The sequence below is a fragment of the Hemitrygon akajei genome, chromosome 5, assembly GCF_048418815.1.
Source record: "Hemitrygon akajei chromosome 5, sHemAka1.3, whole genome shotgun sequence".
Taxonomy (NCBI): Eukaryota; Metazoa; Chordata; class Chondrichthyes; order Myliobatiformes; family Dasyatidae; genus Hemitrygon; species Hemitrygon akajei.
The window spans coordinates 52,292,936-52,305,053 of NC_133128.1; the positions used below are offsets into that span (position 1 = coordinate 52,292,936).

The 12,118-nt window shown below is 42.5% G+C and overlaps 1 protein-coding gene across 5 annotated transcripts in view; it reads right to left on the reverse strand.

The window, feature by feature from the left end:
* The window catches only part of LOC140727788 (cyclic AMP receptor-like protein A), a 191,548-nt gene that overhangs the window by 143,812 nt on the left and 35,618 nt on the right, over positions 1 to 12,118 (reverse strand). The gene's annotated exons all lie outside the window — the stretch shown is intronic.

The following is a 12,118-nucleotide window of genomic DNA, read 5'->3' on the forward strand; positions in this document are numbered from 1 at the left end:
CAGACACTGGGTATAGCACCACATTCCGACCCAGGGACCACCACTTCACGCCCGCGCACCAAGGCTCCCCCCAGAAAAGCTCCGCCTGACGAAGGAGGAGTTCAAGAGGATGGAGGAATTGGGGATCATATGGAGGTCCGACAGCCCACGGGCCTCCACCCTGCACATGGTGCCCAAAGCAGCCGGGGGTTAGAGACCATGCGGTGACTACCGCAGACTGAACGAGGCTACAACTCCAGACCGCTACCCCGTGCCGCACATACAGGACTTTGCAGCCAACCTGCACGGGGCAAGAATCTTTTCCAAAGTCGACCTCGTCCGGGGATACCATCAAATCCCGGTGCACCCTGAAGACATCCCCAAAACAGCACTCATCACCCCGTTCGGCCTGTTCGAGTTCCTCCGAATGCCGTTCGGCCTGAAGAATGCCGCACAGACGTTCCAGCGGCTAATGGATGCGGTGGGACGCGACCTGGACTTTGCATTCATCTATTTGGACGACATCCTTACAGCCAGCAGTAGTCGTCAGGAGCATCTGTCCCACCTCCGCCAGCTCTACTCCCGCCTGAGTGATTTCGGCCTCACGATCAACCCTGCCAAATGCCAGCTCGGTCTCGATACCATCGACTTCCTGGGCCACAGGATTACCAAAGACGGGGCAACACCTCTGCCCGCCAAGGTAGACGTGATCTGCCACTTTGCCCGGCCCAACACGGTCAAAGGCCTGCAGGAGTTCGTTGGTATGGTGAACTTCTACCACCGTTTCCTCCCCTCAGCAGCCCGTATCATGCGCCCTTTGTACACCGTGATGTCGGGTAAAGGCAAGGACATTACTTGGGACGAGGAGGCCGCGGCCGCTTTCGTTAAAGCCAAGGAAGCCTTGGCAGATGCCGCAATGCTGGTGCACCCCAGAACGGACGTTCTGACCGCCCTCACGGTGGACGCATCCGACACAGCAGTCGGTGGGGTGCTGGAGCAGCTCATCGAGGGGCGCTGGCAACCCCTGGGGTTCTTCAGCAAGCACCTACAACCACCCGAACTCAAGTACAGTGCTTTCAACCGGGAGCTGTTGGCACTGAATCTGGCAATCCGGCATTTCAGGTACTTCTTAGAAGGCAGGCCGTTCGCCGCGTTCACGGAACACAAACCATTGACCTTCGCATTCACGAAGGTGTCCGATCCCTGGTCGGCTCGCCAGCAGTGACATCTGTCCTACATCTCCGAGTACACGATGGACATCCAGCATGTCTTGGGGAAGGACAATGTTGTGGCGGACACACTCTCCAGACCGGCTGTCCAGGCCCTGTCCCTGGGGGTGGACTATGCAGCACTGGTGGAGGCGCAGCAGGCAGATGACGAGATGCCCAGCTACAGGACCGCAGTCTCGGGTTTGCAGCTGCAGGACTTTCTCATAGGCCCAGGTGATAGGGCCCTCCTGTGCGACGTGGCTACCGGCCAACCTCGCCCCATCGTCCCGTCAGCCTGGAGGCAGCGAGTTTTCGACTCCATACACGGTTTGGCGCACCCATCTATCAGGACAACCGTCCGGCTGGTCTCCAGCAAGTTCGCGTGGCACGGACTTCGCAAGCAGGTCAGTGAATGGGCCAGAACATGCGCGCAGTGCCAAACAGCCAAGGTGCAGTGGCACACTAAAGCCCCGCCGCAGCAGTTCGAACCCACCCACCAGAGGTTCGACCACATTCATGTGGATTTCGTGGGCCCCTACCAGTGTCCCGAAGAACACGGTACCTCCTAACTATGGTAGACCGGTTCACGAGGTGGCCAGAAGCAGTCCCGCTCACCGACACATCTACCGATTCCTGCACCCGAGCACTGATCGCAAAGCAGTCCCGCTCACCGACACATCTGCCAATTCCTGCGCCCGAGCACTGATCGCAACCTGGGTAGCACACTTCAGGGTACCAGCCCACATTACCTCCGACAGAGGCGCCCAGTTCACCTCCAGCCTGTGGTCGGCTGTGGCCAGCCTGTTGGGAACGCAGCTGCACCACACAACTGCCTACCACCCACAGTCGAACGGACTGGTGGGACATTTCCACCGTCACTTGAAGTCGGCTCTCATGGCCCGCCTGAGAGGACCTAACTGGATGGACGAGCTTCCCTGGGTCCTGCTTGGAATTCACACAGCGCCCAAAGAGGATGTGCACGCCTCGTCGGCCGAGTTGGTGTACGGCGCACCCCTGGCCGTCCCGGGAGAGTTCATATCAGCCCCAAGGGGGCAAGAGGAAGAACCCACAGCAGTCCTGGACAGGCTATGTGAAAGGCTCGGCAACCTGGCCCCCGTGCCGACTTCACAGCGCGGGCGGACCCCGACCCATGTACCCAAAGACCTTCAAAACTGTAAGTTTGTGTTTGTACAAAGGGGTGGACACCGGGCACCGCTACAGCGGCCTTACGAGGGGCCGTTCAGGGTGATCAACAACAACCGGTCCACGTACATTCTGGACATTGGGGGGAAAGAGGAGGTTTTCACGGTGGACCGAATCAAACCAGCCCATGTGGACTTGGCGCAGCCGGTCGAGGTTCAGGCACCGCGGCGCAGAGGCAGACCTCCCAAACAGAGGCTGATCCAGACTGTGGACATTGGGGGGTGTATCACCGGTTCTGGGGGGGGGGGGGGGTTACGTGGTGACCCACCTTCTGCGCAGGCGAACCGGCTCACAAATAGCCAGCGCGCGGGGAGAGACTTTGGTAATGCACCTCCGACCAGCACTGCAAAGTTTGAATAAACTAGTCTCGAAATGACTTACCAACTGCGTGTCGTTATTTCAGCGCTGTGTATAGCACATTGCTACTATATATATATATTTACTTTTTTTGGTATGATTTGTAAGTTTTAAAAAAAAAATTACAGTCATAACATATTATTTCCTTGGATTTATTCTTTACTGAATACATGATTAATACAGTTGGCCCTCCTTATCCACGGATTCCGCATGCGCGGATTCAACCAACCATGGATCGGGAAAACCTGGAAGTTCTCTCTCCAGCACTCATTGTTTGAGCATGTACAGACTATTTTTTCTTGTCATTACTCCCTAAACAATACAGTATAACAACTATTTACATAGCATTTACATAGTATTAGGTATTATAAGTAATCTAGAAATGACTTAAAAGTACAGGCAGTCCCCGGGTTATGAATAAGTTCCATTCCTGAGCCCCTCTTTAAGTCGGATTTGAAGTCGGAACAGGTACATCCGGTATTATTTAGCGTCAGTTAGTCAAACATTTTTCTTAGTATATAGTACATATTTTACCTTTCTATGCATATAAAGCACTTAAGAAACATACGTATTTCAATAATTAAACCACTGTGTTGCTTAGTAATAATTGAAACTTTCATCGGGGCAGGACCTTTCAAATGCTCCATTAAAATTGTTCCAATCGTTGACTGACTGCAGCCTAACACTTTTATAGACAATAGGTGCAGGAGTAGGCCATTTGGCCCTTCTAGCCAGCACCGCCATTCACTGTGATCATGGCTGACCATACACAATCAGTACCCTGTTTCTGCCCTTTCCCCATATCCCTTGACCCCGCTATCTATAAGAGCTCTATCTAACTCTCTCTTGAATGCATCCAGAGACTTAGCCTCCACTGCCTTCTGAGGCAGAGCATTCCACATATCCACCACTCTCTGGGTGAAAAAGTTTTTCCGCATCTCTGTTCTAAATGGCCTACCCATTATTCTTAAACTGTGGCCTCTAGTTCTGGACTCACCCATCAGCGGGAACATGCTTCCTGCCTCCAGTGTGTCCAACCCTTAATAATCTTATATGTTTCAATCAGATCCCCTCTCATCCTTCTAAATTCCAGTGTATACAAGCCCAGTCGCTCCAATCTTTCAACATATGACAGTCCCGCCATTTCGGGAATTAACCTTGTGAACCTACATTACACTCCCTCAATAGCAAGAATGTCCTTCCTCAAATTTGGAGACCAAAACTGCACACAATACTCCAGGTGGGGTCTCACCAGGGCCCTGTACAGCTGAAGAAGGACCTCTTTACTCCTATACTCAATTCCTCTTGTTATAAAAGCCAGCATGCCATTAGCTTTCTTCACTGCCTGCTGTACCTGCATGCTTGCTTTCATTGACTGATGTACAAGAACACCTAGATCTCGTTGTACTTCCCCTTTTCCTAACTTGACTCCATTTAGATAGTAATCTGCCTTCCTGTTCTTGCCACCAAAGTGGATAACCTCACATTTATCCACATTAAACTGCATCTGCCATACATTTGCCCACTCACCCAACCTGTCCAAGTCTGCATTCTCATAACATCCTCCTGACATTTCACACTGCCACCCAGCTTTGTGTCATCAGCAAATTTGCTAATGTTACTTTTAATCCCTTCATCTAAATCATTAATGTATATTGTAAACAGCTGCGGTCCCAGCACCGAACCTTGCGGTACCCCACTGGTCACAGCCTGCCATTCCGAAAGGGACCCGTTAATCACTACTCTTTGTTTCCTGTCAGCCAGCCAATTTTCAATCCATATCAGTACTCTGCCCCCAATACCATGTGCCCTAATTTTGCCCACTAATCTCCTATGTGGGACTTTATCAAAAGCTTTCTGGAAGTCCAGGTACACTACATCCACTGGCTCTCCCTTGTCTATTTTCATAGTTACATCCTCAAAAAACTCCAGATTAGTCAAGCATGATTTTCCCTTCATAAATCCATGCTGACTCGGACTGATCCTTCTACTGCTATCCAAATGTGTCGTAATTTCCTCTTTTATAATTGACTCCAGCATCTTTCCCACCACTGATGTCAGGCTAACCGGTCTATAATTCCCTGTTTTCTCTCTCCCTCCTTTCTTGAAAAGTGGGACAACATTAGCCACCCTCCAATCAGCAGGAACTGTTTCTGAATCTACAGAACATTGGAAAATGATTACCAATGCGTCCACGATTTCTAGAGCCACCCCTTTAAGTACCCTGGGATGCAGACCATCATGTCCCGGGGACTTATCAGCCTTCAGACTCAATAGTCCATCCAACACTGTTTCTTGCCTAATATAAATTTCCTACAGTTCATCCTTTACCCTAGTTCCTTTGGCCACTATTACATCTGGGAGATTGTTTGTGTCTTCCCTAGTGAAAACAGATCCAAAGTACCTGTTCAATTCATCTGCCATTTCCTTGTTCCCCATAATAAATTCACCCGTTTCTGTCTTCAATGGCCCAATTTTGGTCTTAACATTTTTTTGCTATTCACATACCTAAAGAAGCTTTTACTATCCTCCTTTATATTCTTGGCTAGTTTACCTTCGTACCTAATTTTTTCTTGGCGTTTTGCCTTTTTTGTTATCTTCTGTTGCTCTTTAAAAGCTTCCCAGTCCTCCAGTTTCCCACTCATCTTTACTATGTTATACTTCTTCTCTTTTATTTTTATACTGCCCTTTACTTCCCTCGTCAGCCACGGCCGCCCCTTACTCCCCTTAGGATCTTTCTTCCTCTTTGGAATGAACTGATCCTGCACCTTCTGCATTATTCCCAGAAATACCTGCCATTGTTGTTCCACTGTCTTCCCTGCTAGGGTATTGTTCCATTGAACTTTGGCCAGCTCCTCCCTCATAACTCCATAGTTCCCTTTGTTCAACTGTAATACTGACACGTCCGATTTTCCCTTCTCCTTCTCAAATTGTAGGTTAAAACATACCATATTATGCTCACTACTTCCTAATGGTTCCTTTACCTCGAGGTCCCTGATCAAATCCAGTTCATTGCACAACACTAAATCTAGAATTGCCTTCTCCCTGGTAGGCTCCAGTACAAGCTGTTCTAAGAATCCATCTCGGAGGCACTCCACAAACTCCCATTTTTGGGGTCCAGTACCATTCTGATTCTCCCAGTCTACCTGCATGTTGAAATCCCCCATGACAACTGTATGATTACCTTTGCGACATGCCAATTTTAACTCTTCATTCAACTTACATCCTACATCCAGACTGCTGTTTGGGAGCCTGTAGATAACTCCCATTAGGGTCTTTCTACCCTTAGAATTTCTCAGTTCTATCCATACTGACTCTACATCCCCTGATTCTATGTCCCCCCTCGCAAGGGACTGAATATCATTCCTCACCAACAGAGCCACCCCACCCCCTCTGCCAGTCAGTCTGTCCTTTCAATAAGATGTATATCCTTGAATATTCATTTCCCAGGCCCTGTCCGCTTGAAGCCATGTCTCAGTTATTCCCACAACATCGTACTTGCCAATTTCCAACTGAGCCTCAAGCTCATCTACTTTATCTACTTCCACTTTTTCCAATCTACTTTTTCCAATGACCAATGGCATTTCACCTCTTTCCAATTGCTTTATTACTTCCACCTTATTTTCAATAGCGATCGTGATTATTTTCATGAACAGAAACACCGTGGATTCAGAGCTACGCCGGGTCCTAAAGACCACCGCACTGAGACATGTTAAATAAAGTCCGGGGTTCCCCTGGGTCCTAAAGACCACTGTACTGATTCAGGTTAAATAAGGGACTTCAGCATCCACATTTTTTGGTATCAGCGGGGGTTCTCGGAACCAATCCCCTGCAGATAAGGAGGGCCAACTGTATACTTCAGATGAATTTAAGATGGCCGTAAGACTATTGTTTGGCATAACATTACAATATTTGAAATTTGTTCATCTCTTTTATTATGTCTAAAATCGGTGGTGTAAACATATAACTTTGTGAATACAGCTGCAAAATGGAGGTTGGGGTCAAAGGTCATAGGTTTAGCATTCTACCTTCCTATTGGGTCGCTACTACTCAGGCTTTTGCCGAGAATGGTGCGGCTGTTAGAATAGTTTTTTCTCTCTCGACTGGGCAGTTCTGAGACGTCACATTTTCTATCAATCATTTCGTCACTTCTGGTCGAGTCTGTGCTGTTTCTTTCCCCATTGGATCTAGTTTGCAATTGAACAATAGTTTTCTTTATAAAATTTAAAATTAAATCTTAAAGATAGATGCTAATAAAATATAATTTCTTGGAATTTGAACGGCATGAATCATCCTATTAAGAGTAAAAAAGATTTTTAAGAAATTAAAAACATTTCATGTGGATATTATTTTTGTGGAAGAAACTAATATATGGAGAAAGGATGAAGATCGCTTTTTTAAATTCTGGAAGGGCCCTTTACATCACTCTTTATCAATAAATAAAGTTATAGAGTGGTATCTATTTGTAGGAACTCTAAAATCCCTTTTATACATTTTAATACTGTTATTGATTTGATTGGAAGACATTTAATTGTCAATGGTCTATTATGTGGTCAAAAGGTAGCTTTGGTGTGTGTTTATGCACCTAATTCAGACAGTCCTGAATTTTTCCGAACTCCCGAACCTAAATGAATAGAAGTTGATTATGGGCAGTGACTTTAACTGTTGTCTTAACCTGTCGATTGACAGGACATCAACCAATCCGTTGCTTCCTAATAAAGCCGCAACTTATATTAATTCTTTTCTATTAGAATATGGCTTGGTCAATATTTGGAGATATAAGCACTTAAATGACATTTTTCTTTTTTTTCCACACGTACATCATAAATATTCAAGAATTGATTATTTTTTTCTAGATATACGGTTATTGTATTCCGTTACTGATTGTGCGTATGATGTCTTTGCGCTGTTGGAGCACGCACCTATGAAATTAATTTTGAGGCTCTCTGATAATATTTTGAAAATGTCACAGTGGAGATTGAATCCCATATTATTACAAGATCCAACTTTTGTTAGTTTTATCAACAAGCAAATTTCTTTATTTTTTTTGAACTTAATACAACTGAATTGAACTTAATACAACTACGTCAAATTTGGTTATATGGGATACGATGAAGTCTTTTCTTAGGGGACAGATAATTTCATATTCAGCAGGTTTATGAAGCATTATTATTAGTGATTACTAATAAAATTAGAGATAGATAAAGCATATTCAGTAAGACCTAGTGAAGATCTATATAAGGAAAGGGTTGAACTCCAAACACAATATGATCTGCTTTTGACCTTCCCCATTGTGCAGCAAATTTTTAAATCTTAAATTCAATTTTATGCATGGTGATAAATCAGGTAAATTGCTGGCTGGTCAGTTGAAGGCAAATATGGTCAGAATACAGATTTTGAAAATATGTAGAACAGATAGAACTGAAACATTAGACCCTCATGAAATTAATAAGATATTAACGGATTTCTATTCTAATCTTTATAAATCTGAATTCTCCAATAATACTATTATTATGAATAGATTTTTGCAAAAATTAAATATACCTAAAATTTCCATTCAAGATATTAATACACTAGATGCACCTATTAAACAAGGGGAAATAGGTAGGGCTATATCCTCTATGCAACCAGGGAAAGCTCCGGGACCAGATGGATATACACTGGAATTTTATAAGACCTTTAATGAAATGCTTACATCACATCTTTGTCAAACTTACACTGATTCTATATCCTCTGGGAATCTTCCAAAAACTTTTTATGAGGCATCAATTTCATTGATTCCAAAAAAGGAAAAGATCTATCTGAATGTGCCTCCTACAGACCAATTTCTTTATTGAATGTGGAACTTTAAAATTCTCTCTAAGATTCTGGTCAATAGGCTTGAGAATATTTTGCCTACTGTTATCTCAAATGATCGAACTGGATTTATTAAAAATAGATATTCACATTTTAATATTCGAGGATTGTTAAATATTATCTATTCTCCCTCAGTTAAAGAATCTGAATGTATTGTTTCTCTCGATGCAGAGAAAGCTTTTGACAGGGTGGAATGGCCTTATTTATTTCAGGTTTTGGAGGGGTTTAATTTTGGTCCGGGATTTATTTCCTGGATCAAACTGATCTATCAAGTCCCGATGGCTGCGGTTATAACTAACAATCAAAAATCTCCTTATTTTAGACTATATAGAGGAACCCATCAGGGTTGTCCTCTTAGTCCTTTATTATTTAATTTGGTTTTAGAACCACTTGCTATCGTTCTTAGGGATTCCAATTCTGTTCAGAGTATTAAGAGAGGGAATAAAGTACATAAGGTTTCGTTATATGTAGATGATTTATTAGTTTACACTTCAGACCCTAGGAAATCTATTCCCTCTATGTTATCCATATTTACTGAACTTAGTACTTTCTCTGGATACAAGTTAAATTTACATAAAAGTGTATTTTTCCTATTAATAACTATTCTGATCATTATGATCAAATACCTTTTAATATTGCTAAAAATTATTTTACCTATCTTGGTTTTAAAATTACTAAAAATTTTAAAGATCTATATAAATATAATTTTCTTCCTCTAATTGAATATACACAACAAACACTTTCCAATTGGTCGCCTATGACGATGTCGTTAATTGGTCAAATAAATGCTATAAAAATGACAGTTTTACCAAAATTTTTTATACATGTTTCAAGCTGTTTCATCCTATGTCCCGAAAACATTTTTTGATAGAATAGATTCTATGATCCTGTCATATATCTGGAATAATAGAGTTCTAAAGTGAGTAAACCTTTATAGCAAAAATTTTAAAAAAGATGGAGGCTTGGAGTTACCAAACTTTAGATTTAATTACTGGGCAATTAATATTTGTTATATTACTTTTTGGATTTACTGTATAGGTAATCAGGAATGTCCTTCATGGTTGGACTTGGAGGAGAACTCAGTAAGGGGGTTTTCTTTGGCTTCTTTACTGGGAGCTCCTCTTCCCTTTTTGTTTTCTAGGATTGGTGGACAAGATCTCAGTCCCACTGTTAGACATACATTAAAAATTTGGATTCAGTTTCGCAGATTTTTTGACTTAAATAACTTTGTTATTTCTAGTAATATCCATCTTAACTATTTTTTTAAACCATCAATTTTGGATAAGGCCTTTTTAACATGGAAAACTAAGGGAATAAAAACTTATCTAGATTTGTTTTCAGAGGATGGTCTAATGGCTTTTTCACAGCTAGTGGATAAATAATATATATATATATAATGCACAATTTTTTAGACGTAAAATTTACAAGTCAGGAATTTTTTATGCGATTTGTTACTGAATTACCCATTCGCTCATTTACCAAATATGATAGATGTTATCTTTCAGCTTAAACCATTTCAAAAAGGATTGATAGCCAGTATATATAAACGGCTATTGAATTTACGAATGATGTCTAATGATAAGGTTAAACGCGCTTGGGAATTGGAACTTCAAGAGTCACTTTCAGATGATCAATGGAATAAAATTTATCATTTAGTTAACAATTCATCTATCTGTGCCCATCACTCTTTGATTCAGTTCAAGGTAGTGCACAGAGCGCATATGTCAAAAGATAAACTAGAGCATATTTTTTCTAGTATAAATCCCACCTGTGATAGATGCAACACTGAGGTAGCTACCTTAACTCATATGTTTTGGTCCTGTATAAAGTTAAATAATTTTTGAAGAGATGTTTTTAGAATGTTATCAAAAGTCATAGGTTTGGACCTACAACTTAATTCATTTACCGCAATCTTTGAGATTATTCCAAAGGAAGCAGGAAACATTCCTGCTTCCGCTCAACGCATGATGGCTTTTCAACTTTATTGACTAGGAGAGCTATTCTATTGTATTGGAAGGACCCCAATCCACCTAATGTGTTCTTCTGGCTCTCCTCCATTACGTCGTGTTTAAGTTTGGAAAAAATTAGAAGTCGGACGTTAGATACATCTTTTAAATTTGAGCAAACTTGGCAACCTTTTATTCAATATTTTCAAATTTTTAAGTTTTTCATATTTTTCAATTTTTTACTTTTTCAGTTAATCTTTTTTTTCTTCTCCACAAAGTTTTAGATTTGACTAGAAGGATTTTTTTCTTTTTTAAAAAAAAATTGTATCCTCAAAATGGACTGCCTTTTTTTAAATCTTTTTTTTTGTTTTAGGTTAGTTTAGTGGGTTTTTTTTCTCTCTCTTAATAATAGAAATTTTTGAGTCTCCCTTTTTTCTATGAATTGTTAAAAGGAGTTGTGGTTCTTTTTTTTCTTTATATTAGCTTAATACTATACTATATATGATTTTGACAGTGTATATTCCTTTCTTTGTTTGTACTACAGGTAGTCCCCGAGTTACAAACGTCCGACCTTCAGACAACTCATACTTACAAACCGAGGAAGGAGAATGCCGTCTGCCATTTTAAGTCGTTGTCGTTGACACTGTGTTGAGTGTGTAACTTTGTATTTGGCTTAAATTTTTCTTAGCAAGATTCACCCTGACCCCGCCCCCCCCCCCCACCCACCTCTGTTCCGGTCGGCTGGTGGCGCAGTGAGATCAGCGCCGGGCTCAAGAATGGAGGTTCCCAAGTTCCATCCAGTGACAGACCATTCCTCATGACGAGGGTTGATGTCAATCCAGTGACTCCTGTACCATCTGTGCTGGGTTAATGTCAAGCTCGCAACTTGACCTCGTAAAAAAAAACACTGCCACCTCCAGTTTAAATTCCCACGTGGAATATTGTGGAGGATCAAATTCCCAAACCCAGCACAGCCCCCACTTGTCCCATTTAACCTGTCTCAGTGTGGTGGACTTTAGGACCCGGGGAAATTCAGTGCGGTGGTCCTTAGGACCCAGCGGACCTTGGGAGCCGGCAGAGGTCGGGAGCCGGCGGAGGTCGGGACCCACCGCCCGCAGTGTTTCTGTTCCTTTGATGGGAAGCAATCGCGATTGAAAATAAAGTGGAAATAATAAAGTGTTTGGAAAGAGGTGAAACGCCATCGGTCACTGGAAAAGCGTTAGGCTACAGTCGATCAACGATCGAAACAATTTTAAAGGATAAAGTGAGAATAATGGAACATCTGAAAGGCCCTGTCCCGATGAAAGCTACAATTATTACTAAGCAACGCAGTGGTTTAATTATTGGAATACATGTGTTTCTTACGTTTTATATGCATAGAAAGGTAAAATATATACTATATACTAAGACAAACGTTTGACTAACTGACACTAAATAATACCGGATATACTTGTTCCGACTTACGTACAAATCCGACTTAAAGACAGACTCAGGAACAGAACTCGTTCGTAACCCGGGGACTGCCTGTATTATTGAAATATGTATTTGAGATAACTTCTCCTCAAAAAA